We start from the raw sequence: 10,729 nt of genomic DNA, 5'->3' as shown, positions 1-10,729 counted from the left end.
TATTGTGTGCCCTGTACAGTTCAGGACTCGTGCTAAGTTTTGAAAATACAAAGCAACAAAAGATACATCTGTATATGGGTCAACATCCTTGGAACAGAGGCTAGGAAGGATGGAGGGAGACATGAAACTGGAAAGGGAAGCAGGAACTTCATCAGGGAGCTTCTTGAAAACTATGCTAATGCAATGACTTTTTATTGGTCATATTTCCTGGGGCTTTTCATCTGCTTTGAAAAATATTATCAGCTTTCTAATTTTCCCTTCACCCCATTCTAAGAGACTCAGAGACCACATGACTCAGCTTTATCCAGACACCTCCCCCTCCAGCTCCAAATCAAAACTTCCGTGTAAACTACCCCTCAAGGGCATGGATTTTACAGAGTTTGGTGATTGTGTTCCTTTATGTTTATTGCCTGCTTTTCTGCCCCTTTTCCTGAATTCTTTTAGCTTCTGGGCATGTGACACTCACATAAAATAATCAGAAAACATTTTTTTCTTTAGGTCAGCAATATTTTAGGAATCTTCCTCCTCTTCTAACTTTAATCATTAAAGCTCTGTATTGGCGTGGGCAGTCCTAAACTTCTTAAGTAGCTACATGTTGGAATTTCATTATTGATATGCAAAGAAGTATTTTGTAATTACGAGAGTGCAATCTGTAAAAGGAGAGAGAAAAGCTGTGAGAATGACATACCTGCATTTATTCAGAGTCCCTACTTGGGTTCGGCACTGTAGAAACGGAAGTTTTGTCAGTATGCCTGTCTCTCTAGAATTCTACTTGCCTAACTGGTGTGAATCTTAATTCCTTTTTTTGGATGACCTTAAATTTTCTGGTTCAAACTAACACCCACCAGATCTCCTAGTGGGTTGGGGGCTGTACTATGGAAAAAGCCAGTAGAACAGCCCAGCCATATTTTTGCATCACCCATGAGCCCAGGTTGTGCTCCCACTGAGCTGCAGGCTTCACACTGCAGTGTGGGCTTCACCAATGAGGCCCCATGAGGCAGCAGCTCACGTGTGCTCAGGTGTGTTTGAGGTGCGTTGTTGCCTAAGGAGCCCCATGTGAAAGAGTGAAGTCTACCTCCTGGGTGGTGTTGGTGCAAGGAGGGTCACATGTGGGCCTCCAGCAAAAGGTAATCGTAAGAATGAATAATAGCCCACATTTGTCACACTCGGCCATGTGGTGCTATTCCCACCGTCTAAGAGAAATAAGGAACGACTTAATGAAACTATCAATAACTTGCACACTTAAAAACATTCCAACTGAAACATTTACACCATATGTAACTTAAAATCAAAATACCAAGGTTGGAGTCTAACAGTATGATTCTGAACAAGCCGCTTAGTCTCTGTTTTGTAAAATGTGAAGAATATGCAGAACAGCAATAATAAGAATAATATGGGTTGAATTGTGTCCCCCGGAAAGATCTGTTGAAGTCCTCACCCCAGCACCTATGCATTTGACATTCTTTGGAAATAGGGTCCTTGCAGATATAATCAATTTAGGATGAGGTCATCAAGGTGGGTGTAATTCAGTATGACTGGTACCCTTGTTCAAAGAGAAGAAACACAGGAACAGACACACAAGGAGGCCACCATGTGAAAACAGAGCAGAAATGACAATGAAACATGTACAAGTCAAGGCAAGGACCACCAAGGATTTCTGGTGACCCCAGAAGCCAAGTGAAGAGATGGCACCCATTCTCTCCACAAAGCAGCAGAGTGAGCGCGGCTCTGCTGACACCTCTGTTTTGGACATTTCGTTTCCAGAACCGTGAGAGAATACATTTCTCTTGTGTTAAGCCACCTTGTTTGGGGTACTCTGTTACAGTGGCCCCAGGGAATGAATAGAAATACTATCTGTCCTGCCTTTCTTCATGCAAAGTGTATATGGGTGCCCTTTGTAACGTTTGTAAGTTACTGGTCAGGACACTTTCCCTTTCAAGAAAACAGAAACGTCAGGGGCGCCTGGGTGGCACAGCGGTTAAGCGTCTGCCTTCGGCTCAGGGCGTGATCCCGGCGTTATGGGATCGAGCCCCACATCAGGCTCCTCTGCTATGAGCCTGCTTCTTCCTCTCCCACTCCCCCTGCTTGTGTTCCCTCTCTCGCTGGCTGTCTCTATCTCTGTCGAATAAATAAATAAAATCTTAAAAAAAAAAAGAAAAGAAAACAGAAACGTCAAACTAAAAAGTAAAAAAAGGAAATTTTCTGACTCAGTTCTAAATCAGGCAAAGGACTCTTATCTGTCAGCCTAGAATATTTAATCTTTTTCTAAGAATTCCTGTACTGGCTACTTGCAGGTCCAGACACACATCTTCCCAGGTCAAATTCAGATGAAAAGGAAGGTGACTTCCCATAGCTTCCAAAGAAGTTCTGAGTTGTACCAACTCAGGTCATGTGCCCATTTCTGAACCAATCAGCATGGCCATGGAATACGATGTTCCGGTTGGTCCAGCTGGGTCACAGGCTTCCCCCTGCAGTAGGGATTGAGCTACTCTTGAACCACATGTGCTGAGCATGGACAGGAGAGATTCCTTGAAAAAAGTTAATAGCATTACTAGAAGAAAGGAAAATAAATGTCCCATGTCTTTCCCTAGCTTCTGTCCTATTTCTTTGCTCATCCTCAGCAAAATGTGTTAGAAGAATTGCCTGTGGTTACAACCTCGGCCTCTTATCATCTGGGTGGGCTTCTGTTCCATCGCTCCACAGATGGGCCACTCCAAGGTCACCAATGACCTCTGCTGGCCTCCAGCATGCAAAGGCGGTCACAATCTGTCCCTATAGGTCTCAGCATCTCACCAGGTGACCTAGAACCACTCCCTCCTCTATAAGCATGGGCACCCTATCTGTCAGTCACTGCTCCCTCCTGCCTCCCTTTCTGGTTCTTCTTTGGCCGCAAGGAGGCCACCATCCTTTAGCTACACTTTTCCTGGATGCCTGAGGCGTTAAATACAATATGCTTGCCCGCGGTTCCCAGATGGAAACCCCCAGTACTGATTTCTCCCCTGGACTTCATTCTTATGGATTTTACCTTAACTGACTTGGCTCACTAGGCTCTGCCTGACACCTTGACCTCATCTCAGCCACGGCAGGGGCTCACCTGGCCTCCTGTATCAGCCTCTCACTCATCTCCCTGCTTCCGCTGCTGCCAACATGATTGTATTAGAAACCACAGTGAAACTGAAGGTACTCTTCGGCTCCATAGCCCCCGCCCCACAACTGGCTTTCCTCTGCACTTAACATTCAAGTAAAATAAAATCCCAAATCCTTACCCAGAGCTGTATATAGTCTGATCCTGCCTGCCCCAAGGGCAGAGGGAAGGGAGTGGTCAGCTCTGGGTGTGGACAGTAAGGGGATGCATTTGCCACAGAAAATTTAAAAATCAAGGTAAAACTCTGCCGTCTCGTATCACCATGAACCAGCAATTCCAAACTATGTAAGTGATAAAAATACTCTTTTGAAAAAAAGCGTTTGTTGGTCTGAGTTCTGAACAACTGCGGAAAGGCTGTAGAGTTTTAATGATATATGGGTAAGCTGTAAATGAGCACATTGCGGTCCCTTATTTTTTAATGAACTTTGTATTTTACTTGGAAGTTAACTTGGAGTTCTCCCAGATACAGCAGGTAGGGAAGACTCAGCTACACACATGCTGGTTCCAAAAGTGCTTTTTTAACGGTTTGAGATCATTCAAGCTCTCTTTAGACACAGTATGTAACCAACCCAAGGAGACATAAATGCTTGTAAAGGTGAAAAACAGGAGTTGACTTGCTTCAATTCTATTCTCTAATGCATCTACTTGAAGTTTTTGTTTGTATTCAAAATGTAAAATCAAAATTTCTTCTTCTTTAATTGCTAGTTATTCAATTACTTAAGAATGAATAAAATGATTTTTATGGATTGTTGCATAATTATTATAGAAAATAATTTTCATGTAGGGGGAACAAGTGTTAGAAACATCTCGACCTTGCTTTGGTACGCTGGACCCTTCAAGATTGATCGTAACTGAGCCTTCACTCGAGCTCAGTGGCTCTCAACCACAATTCTGCCCCCAGGGACATTTGGCAAAGTCTGGAGACCCGCTGATTGGCATCAGTGCAGGGGGGGTTGGGAGCTGCTACTGGTACTTAGTGGGCAGCGCCCAGGGTGTTGGTAAATAAGCCCCTACAATGCAGAGGACAGTTGCCCAGAAGACGGAACTATCCTGGCCAAAACGTCAACAGGGCCGTGGGTGAGTTACCCTGCTGCTCTCTCTGCCTCGCATGCCTTTCCATCAGAGCTTCTCAGGGCTTGTTCCATGGTACTCATTCCCAGGATAAGAGCCACCTCCTTGTGGAGGCTTTTTCTGACTACCCACCTGGAGTAGGGCCTCTCTTAGCACTCGCCCACATATCACCTTATTTTATTGTCTTCATAGCACTTCTCACGGCCCGAGATGAACTTTTCCACTCATGTGTTTGCTGGTCATTGCTCGTTTCTCTTCTGTGAATGGAAGCACACCTCTCTAAGCACAAGGCCTGCTCACTGTTATATCCCCAGGGCTTGGAGAAGTAAATGACACTTACTGTGAGCCCCATAACCATGTGTATAGTGAAAGAATGGACAAGAATAAGACTACAGACGTCTACTAAATTCCTACACTAATGCAAAGTACTGCATTACTGGTTTTCTCTAGGCACTGGGGGCTTCTCACTTCGCTTTACTTAATAGGCATTCACATACCTACAGATCGGAATCACACTTCTGATTGTCCCAATTCAGGATGGAAATATTCCTTTTGACATACACACTCAGTGGTTTTTTTAAACGTCAATATTCCAATCAACTGGGTAGTTCTTTCTTGACCATATTGAACTGTTTCCCTACTCCTTTTGGGAGTATAGTTTTAAACCTGAGCAAGAGTGAAAAGTACTAAATGCAAGAAGATAATTTTCTCATTGATCTCTCAGATATCCTGCATCCCTTGATTATGCCTATGATTACATCTGTTTTTTAAATGATTTTCACATATTACTAAGGCAGGTTACATTATTATTCACTATGATAAACTTATTTTGGTGGTAGGAGAGAGAGAATTACACATAGCCATTTCCTTTAAATATATTTTTTTTATGATTTTATTTATTTATTTGACAGAGAGAGAGAGTGAGTGAGCACAAGCAAGGGGAGCAGGCTCCCCACTGAGCAGGGAGCCCGATGGGGGACTCCATCCCGGGACCCCGGGATCACGCCCTGAGCCGAAGGTAGACGCTTAACTGACTGAGCCACCCAGGCGCCCCTTAAATACTTTTTAATTGTCAACATTCCTCCAATAGGAGGAGTGAGATGCCTTCCTAGCACTGAACTAGGTGGGTACCGAGAAGTCAGGCATGGCCCCTGGGGGAGCTTCCAAGAACTGACAGGTTTACTACAGGGGGGATGAGATAAACATCAGTCAGCTATAACACAGCCTACACAACCTTCCATCCCTTGGGAGTGATATAGCTGAAATGCCCCCAAGTCCAGCTGTTAGACTTGGTAGATCATGGAAGACTCTGTGGAGGGGGTGGCATAGAGTTGGGCTGAGAAGGCTGGGCTGGATTCAGATGTGGAAGAGCAGGGGTGGGGTGAGGGGGGAAAGGGACCAAGAGCAATGTAACCCGAGTGTGTTCCACGAGCAGAGCCACGAAAAGCTGAAGCACGTGGGGTGCCGCAAGGCAGCATGTATTTTGATTTGAACAGAATAGGGACATGGAAGGGGAGTAACAGAAAAGAAAGTGAAAATGGTGGTGGGGCACGTTTGGGACACTGTAGGACTCCCTGCTGAGGCCCTGGGCCCCCTTGAGCTGTGGATGAGAAGTCACTGGGGCTTGGAACGTGGTGGTGTGATGGCTGAGACTTCAGGAGAGGTGGTCTTGAAACGCTCCGTAAGAAGACTCTGAGCAGGCTGGCAGAAAGCCACAGCTGCCACGTGGAGGACTGGCCAGAGGGGCTGGACCAGCTTGGCCTGGCAGCACTGGGTGGAGATAACCGTGGGTGAGCCCTCTATGTGCTTCTCAAGAGTTGCTCCTCGATATTTACCTAAAGGAGAGTCAAAGTGTTGTGTGGTGGAAGGGTGGCAGGCCAGAGAAGGCCCTGTGGTGGCAGAGCCGAAGCTCTTCAGGGAAATGCCAGGCCCTCTTAGAAGGCAAATGACTGGCCATCCTCTTCTCCTTGAGCTTAGCTGCGGATGGGTGTCCCCGGCCCACCCCTGTCCCGGCCACACGGCACCCTCTCCTTGAGGATAAGTGCACTGGTCCACATCCTGTGACATTTCCAAAGTATTTCAGGGCCTTTATCACTTGGAGGCTTGCACTGTGCGGTCTGTGCAGGCGTCCTACGTCTTGATCCAGACCTGGAAAGAGAGGATGGAATGCTGCAGAGGAGTCTGCTTCCACCCCTAAACAGCTCTTGCTCTTCTCGGACGTGACTTCGAGTAAATTCAATCAGTTACTCCAAGTGCCCAGCAGCTTTTGACTATGAAATTCCTTAAAAAAAAAAAAATGCTTCTCCATGTCAGTGTCCTCTGTACCTCTTTTCAAAGAGCTGAGAATTATCTGCAAATGTAATGAAACTGCACTATTTCTTCAGTGTCTTTGACTAATAAGGCCAACACTAAGACAAGGCCAACACTAAGACAAGGCCAACACTAAGACAAGGCCAAACCCCACGGAAACTGCACTATGGGAAGATCAAAGAAGAGGAAAAGGGACTTCACAGGTTGAAGTTTAAATCCATACTTCTCCTTGTTGATGCTGAAGATGTGGCTTTTGCACAAGCTACTTGTCTGTTAAAAATCTAATTTCTGGCAGGAAGAATGGATCTGGGTTACTGGACTCAAGAGATCTCTTTCTGATTCACCCTAATAGATCCATTCCTTGATAACAAGATGCAAAATCCTTCTTCTACCAGGTCGAACTACCCTGTTTGAGGGTGAAGTGTGGTGAGGACAGCAGTCCGTCACCCTTGCAGAGTGCTCCATCCACTCGGGCCCCCTCTCCTGCTCAGACTCCTTGCACTTCTGTCTCCTCCTGGTGTCAGGGTCCAGAGCAGCAGCCCTGCCACCCAAACTGCTTCAGCCACAGCCACTCTGCTGACACACAGACCTTCTCCAGCAGGGTGACTAACTCATGTCTCCTGTCAAAGTTACCATGGTCCATATCCAGGCACCCGTCGGCTACTGCTGCTAACACCGCTCTTACTATCTTCAGAGGCTGCAGAAGCCAGCAACCAGGCATCGCTGCCTTGGCACCAGGACCACTTCTTTTTTTTTTTTTTTTAAAGATTTTGTTTATTTATTTGACAGAGAGACAGCCAGTGAGAGAGGGAACACAAGCAGGGGGAGTGGGAGAGGAAGAGGCAGGCTCCCAGTGGAGGAGCCTGATGTGGGGCTCGATCCCAGAACGCCGGGATCACGCCCTGAGCCGAAGGCAGCTGCCTAACGACTGCGCTACCCAGGCGCCCCGAACTTCTAAATGCTGCTGGGCCACTGGGGCCAAAGCGCATGATGCCCACAGCAGCCTTCGTGGCACAGCTTCTTGCTTTCATACTCATCTTGTACAGCATCTGTTTATTATTACTCAGGCCTGAGCCCAGGGGAACTGATGAGAAGAAAATCTGTGAGACACTATGCTGTACTTGGGATCATCGCTGTCACTGACCCCAGCTTCCCCAGCTCCCCTTGACCCCATCTGCTCCCTAGACTTGCTGGATAGAAAGCCCCATGCATCCTCACCTCATCTCTAGCACCAACAAGTGGCTGCCTGGCAAACTTCGAGCAGTGAGAGACAAGAGGTAGAAAGATGGAATAAATGTAACCAAAGAGGTTAAAGACCTGTATACTGAAAAGATACAGACATCGATGAAAGAAATCGAAAGAGTCATAAATAAATGAAAAGATATTCTGGGCTCATGTACTGGAAAAATTAGTATTGTTAAAATATCTATGCTACCCAAAGCAATCTACAGATTCGATGCAATCCCTATCAAAATTCCAATGGCATTTTTCACAGAAATAAAACAATTCTAAGATGTGTATAGAACCACAAAAGATCCCAAATAATGCAAGCAGTCTTGAGAAAGAACAGCAAAGCTGGAGGCGTCACTCACCCTATTTTCAAACTATATTACAAAGCTATAGTAATCAAAACAGTATGGTATTGCATAAAAACAGGTACACGAATCAATGGAATAGAATAGAGAGCCCAGAAATAAGCCCATGCATATATGCTCAGTCGATTTACAACAAAGGAACCAAGAATCTTCAATGGGGAAAGGGTGGTTTCCTCAGTAAATGGTATTGGGAAAACTGGACAGCTACATACTGAAAAATGAAACCAAACCACTTTCTTACACCATCCTCAAAAATAAATTCAAGATGGGCTAAAGACCTAAGTGTGAGACCTGCAACCATAAAAATGTTAGAAGAGAACACAGACAGTAACCTCTTTGGCATTTTTGCCAATAACACTCATTCAAGAGATTCATTGTTTCTCATCATATGTACTGGATCATATTACTAAAAACCATGGCATTGGCCTGTTGTATTAGTATACAGATTTAGGCTTAACAGAAAGGAGAGTTAGGACAGTATCCTAATTTTATACCACTTAAGATTAGAATCTAATTTTTATTTTTCTGATCTGCATGTTTCTACTAGGATTTAATTACACAGGCTTTGACAGAATATTTGTGATCTGGAATCTTCTAAAAGCATATGGCTTAGCCTATGGCATCAGATTAATAAATACTGAGAGACATTTCAAGTATCTTCTCAGTAAGAAAAAGCTGAGTATAGAAAAGATCTGTGGGGAACTCACTGGCACTAAATAAAGTCTGCTGACCGTCCTACAAAACATCAAATGGAGACAATTCCAGCCTGGGAATGTGGAGGTGCTGAGCCGTGTGCCTGAGGAAGGCGGGGAGTGGCTCGTCTGAAAATAGATGGGGTACCTGCAAGGCCACCTTGAAGGAGTGATGCCTGTTGTTTCATTACAATAAACAGTTATGGAAGAGTCAGATTCATGGCAAGATTCAAACATCTGAAGGCATAAAGGTCTTCCCTGAATGGCATTTCCCAAATTATTACTAATAACCCTGTGTAACCACGTGGAGGAGAAAGTTACCAGATTCTAACTGTGACACGCTGTCTCACACTGGATCCCCTATCACGCAGCACCATGGCGCCACGTCCTCATTCCCTGGTCGTCTATGTGGCTGTCTCCTGCTGAGACTTAATTTACTTCTATTTTTTAAAACATCAGTTTATTTTCCAAATTAAGTGGAAATTTGTTTGTTCTTGAGAATTTTAGTTAAAATGCTGTCTTTCTTACTTAGCCAGACTATTTGTTCCAGCGGTGTCTATTAAACCAAGGACAGGGCTGCCAGGCGTGGCGTAGTCACAGCTGTTTCAAACCATCTATTAAACCATCTATATTCAAACCATCTATTAAACCATCTGTCCGTTACCATGGCCGGCAAGGAGATCGCTCCAACAAAATAGCTGAGTCAAAGCTCATGAATTCTTTGTTCCACCAAATAAGTTTTATGAACTTCATGACACCCTCACTTTGTTTTGGTTTCATTAACACTTGAATTTATTCAACATACATGATTAATTAGACTTAGGAACCTGAATATTCAGGGATATTTTAAGTAGGAATCGATGGTTTTGCCGCTTAGTTTATTGGTTAATTATAAATAATCCCTAAATCTGTTCTCTCGATGGGAGATGACAGAAGTCTTCTTGCACTTCTCTGCCAATGAGCAGTATTACTTGTGATTACATATGAATGTGGACAAGTGTTTTCTTCCCTGATGTGTCCTTTTCTAACTCTTAACTTAGTTTTTCAAACTAGATTATTTGTTGGTAGATGAGCAGAACCATTGCCCAAATTAGTAAGGTTTAGAAGATTGCTTGCCCAGAATGCCTCCAACCTGATGTGAGCATGATATTTCTACAGTTTCAGTGTCTTAACGTCAAGAAGACACAGCACTGAAAAATAGTCACTAACTTCAAATTGCTATCTAAAGATATGTTTCAGATAATTTTGTAAAAGTCAACCAGGTAACCTGCAGTTGCTCTCCAGGCAATGGATAAGAGTAGAGTGTATTCTTTGAAGTCTGTTAGCATTTCAGCTTTTTATCTTTTAGGTTTAACTGGAGGAGTGAAGTAAGGAAAGTGTGTGTCTCCAGGGGAGATTAGAAAAGAGTAAACATGTTTTTTTGTTGGAGAAGAGCCAACAGTTTTATTTTCCTAGAAAATCCAAAGCCTGAGAAATCAAATTGATAAGATGTTTTAAATAAATAACAGAAAAATACTTGGATGGGAAACTCCAGTTGGTGGGTTAGTTTTTTCAAAATTGTTAAGTGTGTGGATTTTGTCTTTGAGGCCCCCTTGCTCCGCACTGCCCTCCAAAGGCCCATGATTAGAATATCTGTAACTGATCACAAAACACTTGCCCAGAGCCCAGTGCTCCCAGTTGCTCTAACCAAAAATCCCCATCTAAGATGGTGAGCTTGCATCCTTCCCGAGAGGACACGCTCAGAGGCCATTCCTTGACCAACGCAGGGGCTTTTCTAATTAGCATAGTGAATGTCAAAAATGAGATTTTAATGATGAAAATAGAGGTCCGTTGACTGTCGTGACAAACGTGATACATGAGTTCTAAATGTTGAATTTAAAGGTATTCAAGATGCATGGATTAACTAAAAGTTTATT

Source organism: Ursus maritimus, unplaced genomic scaffold (genome assembly GCF_017311325.1).
Source record: "Ursus maritimus isolate PB19 unplaced genomic scaffold, ASM1731132v1 scaffold_34, whole genome shotgun sequence".
Classification (NCBI taxonomy): Eukaryota; Metazoa; Chordata; class Mammalia; order Carnivora; family Ursidae; genus Ursus; species Ursus maritimus.
The sequence above is the reverse complement of the archived record's forward strand: the minus strand, read 5'-3'. Positions refer to the sequence as shown.